Source organism: Hordeum vulgare, chromosome 4H (assembly GCF_904849725.1).
Source record: "Hordeum vulgare subsp. vulgare chromosome 4H, MorexV3_pseudomolecules_assembly, whole genome shotgun sequence".
Taxonomy (NCBI): Eukaryota; Viridiplantae; Streptophyta; class Magnoliopsida; order Poales; family Poaceae; genus Hordeum; species Hordeum vulgare.
Genome location: NC_058521.1, coordinates 29,472,653 through 29,491,689, shown reverse-complemented (window position 1 = coordinate 29,491,689; position 19,037 = coordinate 29,472,653).

The following is a 19,037-nucleotide window of genomic DNA, read 5'->3' as shown; positions in this document are numbered from 1 at the left end:
GCTTAGGGAAAAGAACTTGCATGACATCTATTGTCCATCCCTCCCGTGGCAGCGGGGTCCTAATGGAAACTACATGATAGATCTCATCCAACTCATCACCGTCCAGCAAGCCTACGATGAGATTACTCACGAACGGTGAAGAGCATCATGGAATTGGCGATGAAGGAAGGTTGATGATGACGATGGCGACGATTTCCCCTCTCCGGAGCCCAGAACGGACTCCAGATCTGCCCTCCACATGAAGAAAAGGAGGTGGCAGCGCCTCCGTATCGTAAAACGCGATGAACTCTTCTCCTTGATTTTTTTCGGGTGAGACGGACTAAATAGAGCTGAGATTGGAGGCAGTGGAGCAACGTGGGCCCACAATCCTGCCAGGCGCGGCCAGGGGGGGCCGCGCCTGGTGGGCTTGTGGGCTCACAACTCCACCCCTCTGGTTGATTCTTGCGCTGGTATTTTTCATTAATTCCAGAAAAATTCTTTGTTAATTTTCAAGTCATTCCGAGAACTTTTATATCTGCGCAAATACAACACCATGGCAATTCTGCTAAAAACAGCGTTAGTCCGGGTTAGTTCCATTCAAATCATGCAAATTAGAGTCCAAAACAAGGGCAAAAGAGTTCGGAAAAGTAGATACGACGGAGGCGTATCAACTCCCCCAAGCTTAAAGCCTTGCTTGTCTCAAGCAATTCAGTTGACAAACTGAAAGAGACAAAGGAAAAAACTTTGACGAACTCTGTTTGATCTTGTTGTTGCAACTATGTCTAACTCACATCCAGAATTTCAGCAACATCACAAGCAAACCACGAACGCAAATGACATCTAGGTCTCACGGTAAACTCATATCAATGGCATAATCAACTAGCGAGCAAATAATAATAAGTCGCAAATGTCAACACTTCAATCAAAATAATCATGAAGCAGTACGAACAGATGGTATCTCGCTAGCTCTTTCGGAGACCGCAAAACATAAATGCGGAGCACCTTCAAAGACAAAGGGTTGACTAAACAATGTAATTCATGGCAAAGAAGATCCGGTCACAGTCATACTCAACACAGTTAAAAGCAAAGCATAAAAATGACAGAGGTGCTCTCTAAATGGTGCTTTTGTAAGAGGAGGATGACTCAACAGGAACATAAATAGACAGGCCCTTCGCAGAGGGAAGCATTGATTTGCAAAGGTGCCAGAGCTCAAGCTTTCAAAACAGAGTTAATAATTTTGGGTGGCATGCTTTCATTGTCAATGCAATGACTAAGAGTTCTCAACATCTTCCACGCTACACATGCTATAGGCGGTTCCCAAACAGAAAAGTAAAGTTTTGACTCCCCCACCACCAATCAATCACACTCCACGGCTAGCCGAATCCTCGGGTATCGTCCATACCAACATCAATCCAGGGGGAGTTTCGTTTGCAATTATCTTTTCAATTTGAGCATGGAACTCAGAATTTCAATTACCGGCCCCTTTCTCGTGAATGATAGTGAATAAACACATATTGAGGATAACACGCCTAGCATGGAAGATACTAATAGCCCCCTGTCACCACATGAGCGGTTCGGGCATGCAAAACAGATTATTTCTTGAAGGTTTAGAGAGTGGCACATGCAAATTTACTTGGAACGGCAGGTAGATACCGCACATAGGTAGGTATGGTGGACTCATATGGAACGACCTTGGGTTTATGGAAGTGGATGCACAAGCAGTATTCCCGCTTAGTACAAGTGAAGGCTAGCAAAAGACTGGAAGCGACCAACTAGAGAGCGACAACAGTCATCAAAATGCATTGAGATTAACTAACATTGAGTGCAAGCTATGTTGATTTTGTTTCAACTACAAACGTGAACATGCGCCAAGTCAAGCCACTTGAATCATTCAAAGGAGGATACCATCCTATCATATTACATCATAGTCATCTCAACATTCATGTTGGCAACGAAGACAAACCATTATAAGCTCCTAGCTAATTAAGCATGGCATCAGAAACTATGATCTCTAAGTTGTCATTGCAAACATCTTTCTCTCACAACAAAGTTGAACTAGGAACAGTGAGCTAGTCATATTTACAAAAACAAAATAGATCGAGTTCATACCAGCTTTTCCAGGCTCACTCACTTCATCATATATCGTCATTATAGCCTTTCACTTGCACGACCGAATGATGTGAACAATAATAAGAGTGCTCGTGCATTGCACTAAAGCTGGAATCTGCAGGCAAACACAAAGGAGAAGACAAAGTAATATGGCTCTTTAACAGCTAAACAGGTATGCATGCGAGAGCCACTAAACATTGTAACCATGGTCTTCTACCTTGACCCAAAGAAAAAGAAAACTATTTACACGAGAAAGCTCCCAACGAGCAAAAGAAGAAGACAAAAAGAAAATCTTTTTGGGTTTTCTCAAACTAGACACACACACGAAAAGAAAACGAGAAAAAGAAAATAAACTAGCATGGATGATACAGTGGCAAAGTGTGAACACCGATGAACAAAGTGAAAGCATAAGCGATACCCAAAATCATAATGAGGGTTGTACGGGAGCGCTGCAGCCACTGCCTGAATAGCTGCCTCACGGAGACGACCAGCCTTTGCCTCCCTCTAATACTCCTCTGCCTCTCCTCTGGTTATGTAATATCTCTGTTTTACCTGAAAGTCAAAGAAGGCAAGAGCAGGAAGGGTAATATGGAAAACACACTTCCGGTTAAATATTAAACGGTATAGGAGGGATTCATCATCCCTCTCAAGGAACTGGTAGCGTATCAAAGCAGTGCGATCAAGGACAGCTGTATGAAGCGGGGGATCTCCTTCGCGGATGGGTACTCCAAGAAAATTTGCTATGCGAGTGGCATAGATCCCACCAAATAAATCCCCTTCATTAGCATTATTATTCAGCCTCCTTGCTATAATAGCTCCCATGTTGAAACTTTTATCACCCGTTACTGCGCTCTTAAGAATACTAAGATCGGATGCGCAGAGGTGACAATGCTCAATCTTGCCATTAATGCATCTGCCTATGAAGAGGCCAAAATAATGGAAGGCAGGAAAATGAATGCTCCCCATGGTAGCATGTCTAATATCTCTAGTTTCTCCGACAGTTATACCAGAGAAAAAAATCTCTAACCGAAGATTTAGGAGGATCATTGAGACTACCCCAGATAGGTATCTTGCAAATTCTATTGAAATCCTCTAAATCCAAGGTATACGATTTGTCATAGAGATCAAACAGTACATATGTATCATGGCCAACTGAAAATTTGAATCTACGAACAAAAGAGGCAGTGAGAGCAACATACTGTTCACATTTATCGGAGATGAATTCTTCGAGTCCGACGTTGTGAACAAGTGTATCAAACTCGTCTTTGAAACCTACCTCAATCATGAATTCATCAGAAGGCCATTCACATGGTTGTACCTGTGCGTTCCTCGGTTGGTAAGGATCGGGCTCCCGAATCGCAAGACGGGGACCTCTCTTGCTTGAGGAACCACCATGATAGTTTCTCCTGAACATCTTCCTTTTCTGAAATTTTCAGTGACCCAAAGTAAAGGTGAACAAGGCTCAACTAAACTCGTAGCAACTACTCCCTCAAGTGCCTAGAGGCCATATTACGCATCAAAACTACTTGGGACCAGCTAAAATTAACATTCAAAGCTCAAGAACAGGGTCACCAAGGTAGCAAAACTACACGAAGTATAAGGCACTAGAGAAAAAACTAATTGGACAAATGGAGGAGTCACTTACCAAGGAGTAATTTCCCCAAAATAGTTCGGAGAATGGTGCTTTGAGCAAAGAGATCAAAAATCCCAGAAAGAGGAGCAAGAACATGGGTTTGAGCTGCAAAACGATTTTTTCTGGAGGTAGGTGATAACCCACAAGTATAGGGGATCGCAACAGTTTTCGAGGGTACAGTATTCAACCCAAATTTGTTTGTTCGCCAAAGGGGAAGCGAAAGAATATTCTCAAGTATTAGCAGCTGAGTTTGTCATTTTCAACCACACCTAAAAGATTAGTGTCTGCAAGCAAAGTATCAGTAGCAAAGTGGTATGATAGCAACGGTGCCAGAAATGATCTGTTGATGGCAGACTATTCCTAACTATTGTATCAATGGCGCCAGTAGGTTGCACGTGAGTGGGTAACTATTCTTCCCCGACAATAGTGTCGGAAAAGATCTTGCAACAAGTAACAGCGAAGTAGCAAGGAACAGCAGTAGCAGCAGCAGCAAAGTAACAGAAGTAGCAACAGTAGTAGCAAAGTGGCCCAATCCCTTTTGTAGCAAGGGACAAGCCTAGACAAAGTAACATAGCAAGGACCAGTAGTAAAAGACTCATAGGCAATGGATCGGTGATGGATGAGTATTATGGATGTGATTTATCATGTAACAGCTATAACACGGAGAGATATGTAACTAGCTCCCGTTCGTCAATCTAATGTAGGCATGTATTTCGTATGTAGTCATACGTGCTTAGGGAAAAGAACTTGCATGACATCTATTGTCCATCCCTCCCGTGGCAGCGGGGTCCAAATGGAAACTACGGGATATTAAGGTTCTCCTTTTAATAAAGAACCAGACCAACGCATTAACACGCGGTGAATACATGAACTCCTCATACTATGGTCATCTCCGGGAGTGGTTCCGTCTATTGTCACTCAGGGGTTGCCGGGTCATAAAACATAGTAGGTGACTACAACTTGTAAGATAGGATCTAAAACACACATATATTGGCGACAACATAATAGGTTCAGATCTGAAATCATGGCACTCGGGCCCTAGTGACAAGCATTAAGCATAGCCAAGTAGTAGCAACATCAATCTAGAACATAGTGAATACTAGGGATCAATCCCCGTCAAAAACTAACTCGATTACATGATAGATCTCATCCAACTCATCACCGTCCAGCAAGCTTACTCACGAACGATGAAGAGCATCATTGTGATAGCCTGGCTTATTAGGGATGATAGACTACTCATATCAATAAGGAATTCCTTCTTTTCCGGGAGCCCGTTCGAACAGAACTCACAAGTTAAGCGTTCTCGGCTTAGAGTAGTTTTAGGATGGGTGACCGACCGGGAAGTTGATCCCGGGTGCGCATGAGTGAGGACAAAGTGCGCAGAAAAGACTAGTATTGATATGTGGGGCGGGTGTGTCCGGGGCGTTATAAGTTTGGTATCAGAGCCGACCCTCATGGTTACACGGATGTTTGCGGACAGGTGTGCGGTCATGTTGTTCATGACGTTCATGACCCGTCATGGCACACGGCATGGTACATGTACCGGACTGGATGCACAGACGTTTGTACCAAGAGGGAACGCTCTTGTGGCCCGACGAGGACGTCGGTTCCTCTGAGTGGTGGTGTATGTGATAGCCTGACTTATTAGGGATGATAGACTACTCATATCAATAAGGAATTCCTTCTTTTCCGGGAGCCCATTCGAACAGAACTCACAAGTTAAGCATGCTCGGCTTGGAGTAGTTCTAGGATGGGTGACCGACCGGGAAATTGATCCCGGGTGCGCATGAGTGAGGACAAAGTGCGCAGAAAAGACTAGTATTGATATGTGGGGCCAGTCTAGATCCCGCCAGGAGTAACGACCGCCGGCGGGTGTGTCCGGGGCGTTACAATCATGGAATTGTCGATAGAGGAAGGTTGATGATGGCGATGCCGACAATTTCCCCTCTCCGGAGCCCAAAACGGACTCCAGATCTACCCTCCAGATGAAGAACAAGAGGTGGCGGCGCCTCCGTATCGTAAAACGCGATGAAACCTTCTCTCTGATTTTTTTTTTCCGGGCAAGACGGAAGATATAGAGCAGAGTTTGGGGGCTGCGATGCCACGTGGGCACCACAAGCCCTCACGGCGCGGCCTAGGGGGTGGCCGCGGCCTGTGGGCTTGTGGCCCACTCGCACGCCCCCTCCGATGGATCTTTGCGCAGGTATTTTTCTTTTATTCCAGAAAAATTCTCCGTAAATTTTCACGACATTCTGAGAAATTTTATTTCTGCACAAAAACAACACCATGGCAATTCTGCTGAAAACAGCGTCAGTCCGGGTTAGTTCCATTCAAATCATGCAAATTAGAGTCCAAAACAAGGGCAAAAGAGTTCGGAAAAGTAGATACGACAGAGACGTATCAACTCCCCCAAGCTTAAAGCATTGCTTGTCCTCAAGCAATTCAGTTGACAAACTGAAAGAGACAAAAGAAAAACTTTGACGAACTCTGTTTGATCTTGTTGTTGCAACTATGTCTAACTCATATCCAGAGTTTCAGCAAGACCACAAGCAAAGCACATAAGCAAATGACATCTAGGTCTCACGGTAAACTCATATCAATGGCATAATCAACTAGCAAGCAAATAATAATAAGTCTCAAACATCAACACTTCAATCAAAACAACATGAAGCAGTACGAGTAGATGGTATCTCGCTAGCTCTTTCTGAGACCGCAAAACATAAATGCATAGCACCTTCAAAGACCAAGGGCTGACTAAACATTGTAATTCAAGGCAATGAAGATCCAGTCGGAGTCATACTCAACACAGTTAAAAGCAAAGCATAAAAATGACAGAGGTGCTCTCTAATTAGTGCTTTTGTAAGAGGAGGATGACTCAACAGGAACATAAATAGACAGGCCCTTCGCAGAGGGAAGCATTGATTTGCAGAGGTGCCAGAGCTCAAGCTTTTGCAAACAGAGATAATAATTTGGGGTGGCATGCTTTCATTGTCAACGCAATGACTAAGAGTTCTCAACATCTTCCACGCTACACATGTATTTGGTGGTTCCCAAACAGAAAAGTAAAGTTTTGACTCCCCCACCACCAATCAATCACACCCCACGGCTAGCCGAATCCTCGGGTACCGTCCATACCAACATCAATCCTGGGGGAGTTTTGTTTGCAATTATCTTTTCGATTTGAGTATGGAACTGGGAATTCCAATTATCGGCCCCTTTCTCGTGAATGATAGTGAATAAACACATATCAAGGATAACACGCCTAGCATGGAAGATACCAATAGCCCTCTGTCACCACATGCGCGGTTCGGGCATGCAAAACAGATTATTTCTTCAAGGTTCAGAGAGTGGCACATGCAAATTTACTTGGAATGGCAGGTAGATACCGCATATAGGTAGGTATGGTGGACTCATATGGAACAACCTTGGGTTTATGGAAGTGGATGCACAAGCAGTATTCCCGCTTAGTACAAGTGAAGGCTAGCAAAAGACTGGAAGCGACCAACTAGAGAGCGACAACAGTCATCAAAATGCATTGAGATTAACCAACATTGAGTGCAAGCATGAGTAGGACATAAATCACCATGCACATGAACATCATAGAGGCTATGTTTATTTTGTTTGAACTACATGCGTCAACATGCGCCAAGTCAAGCCACTTGAATCATTCAAAGGAGGACACCATCCTATCATACTACAACACAGTCATCTCAACATTCATGTGGGCATCCAAGACAAACCATTATAAGATCCTAGCTAAGTAATCATGGCATAAGCAACTATGATGTCTAAGTTGTCATCGCAAACATGTTTCTCTCACAACAAAGCTGAACTAGGAACAGTGAGCTAGTCATATTTACAAAAACAAAATAGATCGAGTTCATACCAGCTTTTTGAGGCTCGGTCACTTCATCATATATCGTCATTATTGCCTTTCACTTGCACGACCGAACGATGTGAAAAATAATAAGCGTGCTCGTGCATTGGACTAAAGCTGGAATCTGCAGGCAAACACAAAGGAGAAGACAAAGTAATATGGCTCTTTGAAAGCTAAAAAGGTATGCATGCAAGAGCCACTAAACATTGTAACCAATATCTTCTACCTTGACCCAAGGAAAAAGAAAACTATTTAGATGGGAAAGCTCCCAACAAGCAAAAGAAGAAAAAGAAAATATTTTTGGGTTTTCTCAAACTAGACAGACACACGAAAAGAAAACTAGAAAAAGAAAATAAACAAGCATGGATGATACAGTGGCAAAGTGTGAACACCGGCTAACAAAGTGAAAGCATAAGCAAGAATGTAAAGTCGGTGAGAACACGTACTCCCCCAAGCTTAGGCTTTTGGCCTAAGTTGGTATACTCCCAAAGATGGTCCTGGCGAAACCCAAAATCATAATGGGGGTTATACGGGAGCGCTGCAGCCACTGCCTGAATAGCTGCCTCGTGGAGACGAGCAGCCTTTGCCTCCCTCTCATACTCCTCTGCCTCTCCTCTAGTTATGTAATATCTCCATTTTACGTGAAAGTCAAAGTAGGCAGGAGCAGGAAGGGTAATATGGAAAACACGCTGCTAGTTAAATATCAAACGGTATAGGAGGGATTCGTCATCCCTCTCAAGGAACTCGTAGCGTGTCAAAGTGACGCGGTCAAGGAAAGCTGTATGGACAGGGGGATCTCCTTCGCGGATGGGTACTCCAAAAAATTTTGCTATGCGAGTGGCATAGATCCCACCAAAGAAATCCCCTTCATTAGCATTCTTATTCAGCCTCCTTGCTATAATAGCTCCCATGTTGAAGCTTTTGTCACCCGTCACTGCGCTCTTAAGGATACTAAGGTCAGGTGCGCAGAGGTGACAATGCTCAATCTTGCCATTAATGCATCTGCCTATGAAGAGGGCAAAGTAATGCAAGGCAGGAAAATGAATACTCCCCATGGTAGCTTGTGTAATGTCTCTAGTTTCTCCAACAGTAATACGAGAGCAAAAATCTCTAACCGGAGATTTGGGAGGATCATTGAGACTACCCCAGATAGGTATTTTGCAAATTCTATTGAAATCCTCTAAATCCATGGTATAAGATTTATCATGGAGATTAAACAGTACGGATGTTTCACCGCCAACTGAAAATTTGAATCTACGAACAAAAGAGGCAGTGAGAGCAACATATTGTTCACATTTATCGAATATGAATTCCTTGAGTCCGACGTTGCGAACAAGTGCATCAAACTCATCTTTGAAACCTGCCTCAATCATAAATTCATCAGAAGGCTATTCACATGGTTGTACCTGCGCGTCCCTTGGTTGGTAAGGATCAGGCTCCCGAATCGCAAGACGGGGACCACTCTTGCTTGAGGAACCACCATGAAAGTTTTCCCTGAACATCTTCCTTTTATGAAATTTTCAGTGACCCAAAGGAAGGGTGAACAAGGTTCAACTAAACTGGTAGCAACTACTCCCACAAGTGCCTAGAGGCTATATTATGCATCAAAGCTACTTGGGACCAGCTAAAATTAGCATGCAAAGCTCAAGAACATGGTCACCAAGGCAGCAAAAATACGCGGAGTATAAGGCACTAGAGCAAAAAACTAATTGGACCAATGGAGGAGTCACTTACCAAGGCGTAATTTCCCCAAAACAGTTCAGAGAACGGTGATTTGAGCAAAGAGATCGAAAATCCTAGCAAGAGGAGCAAGAACACGGGTTTGAGTTGCGAAACGATTTTTTCTGGAGGTAGGAGAACCAGATGAGAGCAAGAATGAGTGGACGGGGTGCGTGTGGGCCCCACAAGCCTGGGTGGCGCGGCCAGGGGGGTGCCCGCGCCCCAAGGGCTTGTGGCCCACTGGTGTGGGCCCCAGACAAACTCTTTGTCTCAGAATTTTTCAAAAATTCCAGAATAAATCATACTTGATTTTCAGGACGATCGGAAAACTTTTATTTTCGGGGTACTTTTCTACGGGACGCTAAAACAGAAAACAGGGAAAACTAAACTAAACCAATCATTTTTCTTCTAGGCAACTGAAGGTGAAAGCTTGGAACAGAGGTTCGTGACTCCTCGATTCATCCATCTCATGGTCATCGAAAGAAATCCGTCAGTGAGGTTGATCAAGTCTCTTTGACAAACTTTTTAGAATCGCAAAAGAGAACGAAGAATTTTCAAATAGTCACTAGGTCACCTCAATGGGGATGTGTATCTCCCCAACAAGAAAATCAAACTTCATCTTAACATGAGGAATAGGGCATTCAAAGCTCCCAATAAGAATCGATGAAGTCTTTTCGATAGCACTGATGTAATGTACTCTATATTGTTTCTTCGGAAAGTGCACTATATGCTCATTACCGTTGACATGGAAAGTGACATTGCCTTTGTTGCAATCTATAACAGCCCCTGCGGTGTTTAAAAAGGGTCTTCCGAGGATGACAGCCATGGCATCGCCCTCGGGAATATCCAAGATAACAAAGTCTGTTAAGATAGTGACGTTAGCAACCACAACATGCACATCCTCGCAAATGCCGATAGGGAAAGCAGTTGATTTGTCGGCCATTTGCAAAGAGATTTCAGTGGGTGTCAACTTATCCAGTTCAAGTCTACGATAGAGAGAGAGAGAGAGGCATAACACTAACACCGGCTCAAAGGTCGCACAAAGCAGTTCTAACGTAGTTGCCTTTAATGGAGCAAGGTATAGTGGGCACACCAGGATCACCTAGTTTCTTGGGAGTTCCACCCTTGAAGGTATAGTTAGCGAGCATGGTGGAAATCTCAACCTCAGGTATACTCCTCTTATTAGTCACAATATCTTTCATGTACTTAGCATAAGGAGACATCTTGAGCATATCCGTTAAACGCATTTGCAGAAAGACAGGTCTGATCATCTCAATGAATCGCTCAAAATCCTCATCATCCTTTTTCTTGGATGGTTTGGGAGGAAAGGGCATGGGTTTCTGAACCCATGGTTCCCTTTCTTTACCATGCTTCCTAGCCGTGAAGTCATCCTTATCGTATCAGGTTCCTATCATCTTTCATGTACTTAGCATAGGCTATGGTTTATCAAGATCAGGTTCAATTTCTACATCCTTTTCATTGCTAGGTTGAGCATCAACATAAACATCACTATTGATATTATCATTAGGCTCATGTTCATCACCAGATTGTGTTTCAGCATCAGAGACAGAGGCATGGTTTGGACTCTCGGGTGTAGCAGCAACAGGGTTGCTAGCGTGCAGGTTCCTATCATCTTTCTTCTTGTTTCTAGGATGACTAGGTGCATCAGCGCTAACTCCTTGAGAATCTTGTTCAATTCTCTTCGGATGGCCCTCAGGATACAGAGGTTCCTGGGTCATTCTACCGCCTCTAGTGACGACTCTGACGGAATTGTCATTCAACTCATTGAGCAAGTCATTCTGAGCTTTAAGTACTTGTTCTACCTGAGTAGTAACCATAGAGGCATGTTTACTGAGAAGCTTAAGATCATTGACGTTTCTGTCTACACAAGCACTTAAATTACTAAGCATACGAGCATTATGTTCCAATTGTCTGCTAACATAATCATTGAAAGTCTGTTGTTTGGCAACGAAGTTATCAAATTCATCCATGCATAAGCTAGCAGTTTATCAAAAGGAATATCACTCTCATCAAACCTACGAAGAGAATTTACTTCTACTACCTGTATCGGGTTGTTGAGACCATGTATCTCTTTGATAGGTGGTAGATTTTTTACATCTTCAGATTTAATGCCTTTCTCTCACATAGATTTCTTGGCTTCTTGCATATCTTCAGGACTGAGGAATAGAATACATCTTTTCTTAGGAGTTGGCTTAGGAGGTGGTTCGGGAATACTCCAAGCATTCTCATTGCACAAGATGTTATTCAATAGAATCTCAGCTTGTTCTACGGTTCATTCCCTAAAAACACAACCGGCACAACTATCTAAGTGGTCTTTGGAAGCATCGGTAAGTCCATTATAGAAGATATCAAGTATTTCATTCCTTCTCAAGAGGGTGATCAGGCAAAGCATTCAGTAGCTGGATGAGCCTCCCCAAGCTTGTGGGAGACTCTCTTCCTGCAAGGCAGCTTGCTTCTTATGTGCAGGGAAATATTTTTTAGAGAAGTAGTAGACCATATCCTGGGGGCTACGCACACAACCAGGAGCAAGAGAAGTGAACCAAGTCTTAGCATCATCCTTTAGCGAGAAAGGAAACAGCTTGAGGATATAGTAGTGGCGGATCTTTTCCTCACTAGTGAATAGGGTGGCTATATCGTGCAGTTTGGTCAGATGGGCTACAACCGTTTCAGACTCATAACCGTGAAAAGGATCAGATTCGACCATAGTGATTAACTCAGGGTCGACAGAGAATTCATAATCCTTATCGATCACAAAGATAGGCGAAGTAGCAACCTCCGGGTCGTATTTCATCCTAGCGTTCAGAGATTTTGCTTTCCACTTGCGCAGTAATTTCTCAACATCATAGCTATCCTTACACGCAAGAAAATCCTCAGCTATCTCTCCCTCCATAACATAGCGCGTATCAGGCAAAACAGGCAATTCAGGCATAGTAGCAGGTTCTACTTCAATAGTATCAGTAGTTTCAGAAGTATCATCACGTCTAGCAGCAACTCTAGCAATTTGTGCATCAAGAAATGCACCTAGTGGCAAAGAAGTATCAAGCATAGCATCATCAGGCAAAGCAGTATCAAGCATAGCATCATCATAAGCATTATGGGCAGCAAAAGTAGCATCATCAAGCACAGGCGACATATCAAGATTTATAGCAGGAGGTGATGTCGCAAACTTACTCATAACTGAAGGTGAATCAAGTGCAGAGCTAGATGGCAGTTCCTTACCTGTCCTCGTAGTGGAGGGCAAGACTTTAGTTCTTGGATCTATCGGATTCCTCATAGTGATCAGCAGACGTAAATCCCAAGTGACTCAGAGAATATAGTTGTGCCTCCCCCGGCAACGGTGCCAGAAAAATGGCATGTTGACGGGAAAATATTCTTGACTTTGGCCTCCCGGCAACGGTGCCAGAAAAATGTCTTGATAACCCACAAGTATAGGGGATCGCAACAGTTTTCGAGGGTAGAGTATTCAACCCAAAGTTATTGATTCGACTCAAGGGGAAGCAAAAGAATATTCTCAAGTATTAGCACTTGAGTTGTCAATTCAACCGCACCAGAAAGACTTAGTTTCTGCAGGAAAGTATCAGTAGCAAAGTAGGGTGATAGTAGCAGTAGCAACAGTAACCAGTAGTAGCAGAGTAACATCAGTAGCAACAGAGTAACAGTAGCAGCAAGTAACATAGCAAGGACCGGTAGTAAAAGACTCGTAGGCATTGGATCGGTGATGGATGATTATGCGGGATGTGATTCATCATGCAAAAGTTATAACACGGAGAGATAAGTAACTAGCTCCAGTTCGTCAATCTAATGTAGGCATGTATTCCGTATGTAGTCATACGTGCTTAGGGAAAAGAACTTGCATGACATCTATTATCCATTCCTCCCATGGCAGCGCGGTCCTAATGGAAACTAAGGGATATTAAGGTTCTCCTTTTAATAAAGAACCGGACCAATGCATTAACACTTGGTGAATACATGAACTCCTCATACTATGGTCATCTCCGGGAGTGGTTCTGGCTATTGTCACTTTGGGGTTGCCGGGTCATAACACATAGTAGGTGACTACAACTTGCAAGATAGGATCTAAAACACACATATATTGACGACAACATAATAGGTTCAGATCTGAAATCATGGCACTCGGGCCCTAGTGACAAGCATTAAGCATGGCAAAGTAGTAGCAACATCAATCTCAGAACATAGTGGATACTAGGGATCAATCCCCGTCAAAACTAACTCGATTACATGATAGATCTCTTCCAACTCATCACCGTCCAGCAAGCCTATGATGAGATTACTCACGAACGGTGAAGAGCATCATGGAATTGGCGATGAAGGAAGGTTGATGATGACGATGGCGACGATTTCCCCTCTCCGGAGCCCAGAACGGACTCCAGATTTGCCCTCCAGATGAAGAACAGGAGGTGGCGGCGCCTCCGTACCGTAAAACGCGATGAACTCTTCTCCTTGATTTTTTTCCGGGCGAGACAGACTAAATAGAGCTGAGATTGGAGGCGGTGGAGCAACGTGGGCCCCACAAGCGTGCCAGGCGCGGCCAGGGGGGCCGCGCCTGGTGGGCTTGTGGGCTCACAGCTCCACCCCTCCGGTTGATTCTTGCGCCAGTATTTTTCATTAATTCCATAAAAATTCTCCATAAATTTTTAGGTCATTCCGAGAACTTTTTTCTGCGCAAAAACAACACCATGGCAATTCTACTGAAAACAGCGTTAGTCCGGGTTAGTTCCATTCAAATCATGCAAATTAGAGTCCAAAACAAGGCCAAAAGAGTTCGGAAAAGTAGATAAGACGGAGGTGTATCAATCATATCTACTATATGTTTCATGTTCGACCTTTCGGTCTCTTGTGTTCCGAGGCCATGTCTGTACATGCTAGGATCGTCAAGTTTAACCCGATTGTTTCGCATGTGCAAAACTGTCTTGCGCCCGCTGTATCTCAACATAGAATCTATCACACCCGGTCGTCACGTGGTGCTTCGAAATGACGAACTTCCGCAATGGTGCACACTACTCGGGGAGAATACAATTTATCTTGAAATTTTAGTGAGGGATCACCTTATAATGCTACTGTCGTCCTACGAAAAACAATGTGCATAAAAGGATTAGCATCACATGCAAATCCTAAGTGACATAATATGGCCATGATCTTGTGCTTTCAATCTCCATCTCCAAAGCACTGGCATGATCTACATCATCACCGGCACAACACCGTGATCTCCATCATCGTGTTTCCATCAAGGTTGTTGCGCCAACCATGGTAGTACTACTATGCTACCTTTTAGCGATAAAGTAATGCATTACAAAGCGCTTAATGATTGACACGCAGGTCATACAATAATTAAAGACAACCCTATGGCTCCTCAAGGTTGCCATAACATCAACATGCAAATCGATATTAACTTTTACAACATGGTCATCTCATACATAAAATATGTATCATCATGTATTTGGTCATATCATATCACAACATACCGTGCAAAAACAAGTTAGACGTTCTCTAATTTGTTATTGCATGTTTTACATGGCTGCTATGGGTATCTAGCAAGAACTCTTCTTACCTACGAAAACCACAACGGTGATATGCAAGTTGCTATTTAACCTTCTACAAGGACCGCCTCTGTCGAATCTGATTCAAGTAAAGTGGGAGAGACCGCCAGCCGCCAGCCATCTTTATGCAACAAGTTGCATGTGAGTCGATGGAACCGGTCTCTCGTACGTGGATGAGTAAAGTTGGTCCGAGCCGCTTCATCCCACAATACCGTTGAACCAAGAAAAGTCTAAGGAGGGCAGCAATCTGAATATCAAAGCCCACAAACTCCTTTGTGTTCTACTCATGATGTCATCTATGCATAGACCTAGCTCATGATGCCACTGTTAGGAAACATTGCATGGGAAACAAAAAAATCCTATGCACATACAAGATCTATCCATGGTGATGAGCATCTACGAGAGGAGACATCGGATCCACATACCCTTGTAGATTTCTAAGCGGAAAGCTTTAAGAAACGTGGTTGATGTAGTCGAACATCTTTGCGATCCAAATCACAAGCCGACTCGTGATCCAATCATGATCTAGTGTCGAATGGACGACACCTACGTTTTCACCACACGTACAGCTCGAAGATGATCTCTGCCTCCTTGATCCAGCAAGTGAGGGTCGAGAGGTAGATGAGTTCTCTGGCAGCACAACGGCGTGGTGGCGGTGGTCGTGAACTAACCCGGTAGGGCTTCGCCGAGCTCTACCGAACTAATCTAGAGGAGGAACACGATCTAGAGAGGAGAGGGAAGCACATGGATTTTTAGGTGGTGGCTGCCCTCGAAACCTCCACTATATATAGGAGAAGGTGTGGGAGGAGGCGCCCTAGGGCTTCCCCTAGGACCTTGGCCTCCGGCCAAAGAGGTGGAGTACACCTCCTACAAGGAGGTGGGGCATGGGGGAGGAGTCCTACTCCAACAAGGACTCCTCCCACCCTCCACCTTTTCCTCTTGGGCGCATGGGCCCCTTATGGGTCGACTTGCCCAGACCACCAAGGGCTGATGCGCCACCTCTTAGGCCCATGTGCCCCCTGGGGTGGATACCTGATACATCTCCAACGTATCTATAATTTTTTATAGTTTCATGCTATTATCTTGTCAAACTTTGGACGTTTTGTATGCCTTTTATATATTTTTTGGGACTAACTTATTAACTCAATGCCAAGTGCCAGATCCTGTTTTTTACGTGTTTTTGACCCTTTTCAGAGGAGAATTTTAAACGGAGTCCAAACGGGATAAAATCTGCGGAATGATTTTTCCATAACAGAAGACACGCGGGAGACTTGAGAACCAAGGGAGGGGACCTCGGAGCAAGTCACAAGCCCACCAGGCCCGGCCTAGGGGGGCCGGGCCTAGCAGGCTTGTGAGCTCCCCGTGGCTCCCCTGCCCTAGGTCTTGCGCCTATATATTCCCTAAAATCCCAGAAAAAATCAGGAGATCATCGAAAATACTTTTCCGCCGCCGCAAGCTTCTATCTCCGCAAGATCCCATCTGGGGCACGTTCTGGTGCCCTGCCGAAGGGGGGATTCGGATACGGAGGGCTTCTTCATCAACACCATGACCTCTCCGATGATGCGTGAGTAGTTCACCATAGACCTACGAGTCCATAGATAGTAGCTAGATGGCTTCGTCTCTCTCTTGGATCTTCAATACAAAGTTCTCCATGATCTTCATTGAGATCTATCCGATGTAATCTTCTTTTGCGGTGTGTTTGTCGAGATCCGATGAATTGTGGATTTATGATCAGATTATCTATGAATCTTATTTGAGTTTCTTATGATCTCTCTTATGCATGATTTCATATCCTTGTAATTCCCTTTGAGTTGTGGGTTTTGTTTGGCCAGCTTGATCTATGATTCTTGCAACGGGAGAAGTGCTTGGTTTTGGGTTCATACCGTGTGGTGACCTCACCCAGTGACAGAAGGGGTAGCGAGGCACATATCGTGTTGTTGCCATCAAGGGTAAAAAGATGGGGTTTTCATCATTGGTTTGAGATTATCCCTCTACATCATGTCATCTTGCTTAAGGCGTTACTCTGTTCGTCATGAACTCAATACACTAGATGCATGCTGGATAGCGGTCGATGTGTGGAGTAATAGTAGTAGATGCAGAAAGTATCGGTCTACTTGTCTTGGACGTGATGCCTATATGTATGATCATTGCCTTAGATATCTTCATGACTTTGCGCGGTTCTATCAATTGCTCGACAGTAATTTGTTCACCCACCGTAATACTTGCTATTTTGAGAGAAGCCTCTAGTGAACACTATGGCCCCCGGGTCTACTCCACACTATATTTTCAGCCTTACTCTTTTTCTTTGTTGCACTTTCCATGTGCAGATCTCACTTTGCAATCCATCTTGAAGGGATTGACAACCCTTTATAGCGTTGGGTGCAAGCTCTTTTGTCTTTGTGCATGTATTCTGGACTTGACGAGATTCTCCTACTGGATTGATACCTTGGTTCTCAACTGAGGGAAAAACTTACTGCTCATGTGCTGCATCACCCTTTCCTCTTCAAGGGAAAAACCAACGCAAGCAAGTCTCCGTCAACGTGTCAAATTTTGGCGCTGTTGTTTGAGAAGTATAAATACCCCCCAAGTGGACCCCTGAACCCATACATCACTCCTGTTACACGACCGGAAATAGCAGAAACTTTTTTGGAACCCAAATACCACTTTCCTATACACAAATATTTACCTTCGGACCATTCCGGAGCTCCTCGTGATGTCCGGGATGTTATCCGGGACTCCGAACAACCTTCGGTTACCAATATACATAACTCAATAATACCAAAATTTCACCAAACGTTAAGTGTGCAGCCCGTGCGGGTTCGAGAACTATGTGGACATGACCGAGACACCTCTACAGCCAATAACCAATAGCGGGACCTGGATGACCATATTGGTTCCTACATATTCTACGATGATATTTATCAGTTGAACCTCTATGTCAAGGATTCAAACAATCCCTTATGCAATTCCCTTTGTCCATTGGTATGTTACTTACCCGAGATTCGATCGTCAGTATCTCCATACCTAGTTCAATATCGTTACCGGCAAGTCTCTTTACTCGTTACATAATACAAGATCCCGCGACTAACTCTTTAGTAACATTGCTTGCAAGCTTGTTTTATTGTTGTATTACCGAGTGGGCCCTGATATACCTCTTCGTCACACAGAGTGAAAAGTCCCAATCTTGATCCATGCCAACTCAATAGACACCCTCGGAGATACGTGTAGAGCACCTTTATAGTCACTCAGTTATGTTGCAATGTTTGATACACACAAGGTACTCCTCCGGTGTGAGTGAGTTACATGATCTCATGGTCATAGGAACACATACTTGATATGCAGAAAACAGTAGTAATAAACTGAAACGATCACATGCTACGTTCATAGTTTGGGTCTTGTCCATCACATCATTTTCCTAATGATGTGATCCCGTTATCAAATGACAACTCTTATCTATGGTCAGGAAACCTTGACCATCTTTGATCAACGAGCTAGTCCATTAGAGGCTTAATAGGGACAGTGTGTTGTCTACATAGCCTCATATGTATTTGAGTTTCCAATCAATAAAATTATAGCATGGATAATAGACGATTATCGTGAATAACGAAATATAATAATAACCACTTTATTATTGCATCTAGAGCATATTTCCAATAGTGGCCGGTATCTTCCATATTAAATAGGTTATTCTCAAGATGAGAGTTTATTCACTTGTCATTGCACGAGAGTATGGCGGTAATAGGGATGCCCAGTCCCAAAATGCAAAGAAAATTTATTTTATGTTGTTAAATAATAAAATCCTTGGAAAGTGTTCGTATGAATGGTACCCGTGGATGCGGCTAACCATGGAATGTGAAAGAATGGTGTTAAAAGGAATAAACTTTATTTTTAGTTTGGGAACCGCCTATGATTTGTTTAGCATGGGCAATATTGGAAACTCGTAGTCGTTTTTGTTGACAGGAAAAGCATACCACCCAAAGTATTTTATCACTAAATTCTGATCTTTGAGCTCTGGCACCTCTACAAATCATTGCTTCCCTTTGCAAAGGGCCTATCTATTTACTTTATGCAATGTTATTTTGAATTTGAGTCTCCATCATCTCTTATAAAGCACCAACTAAGGAACGGTATTATCATACTT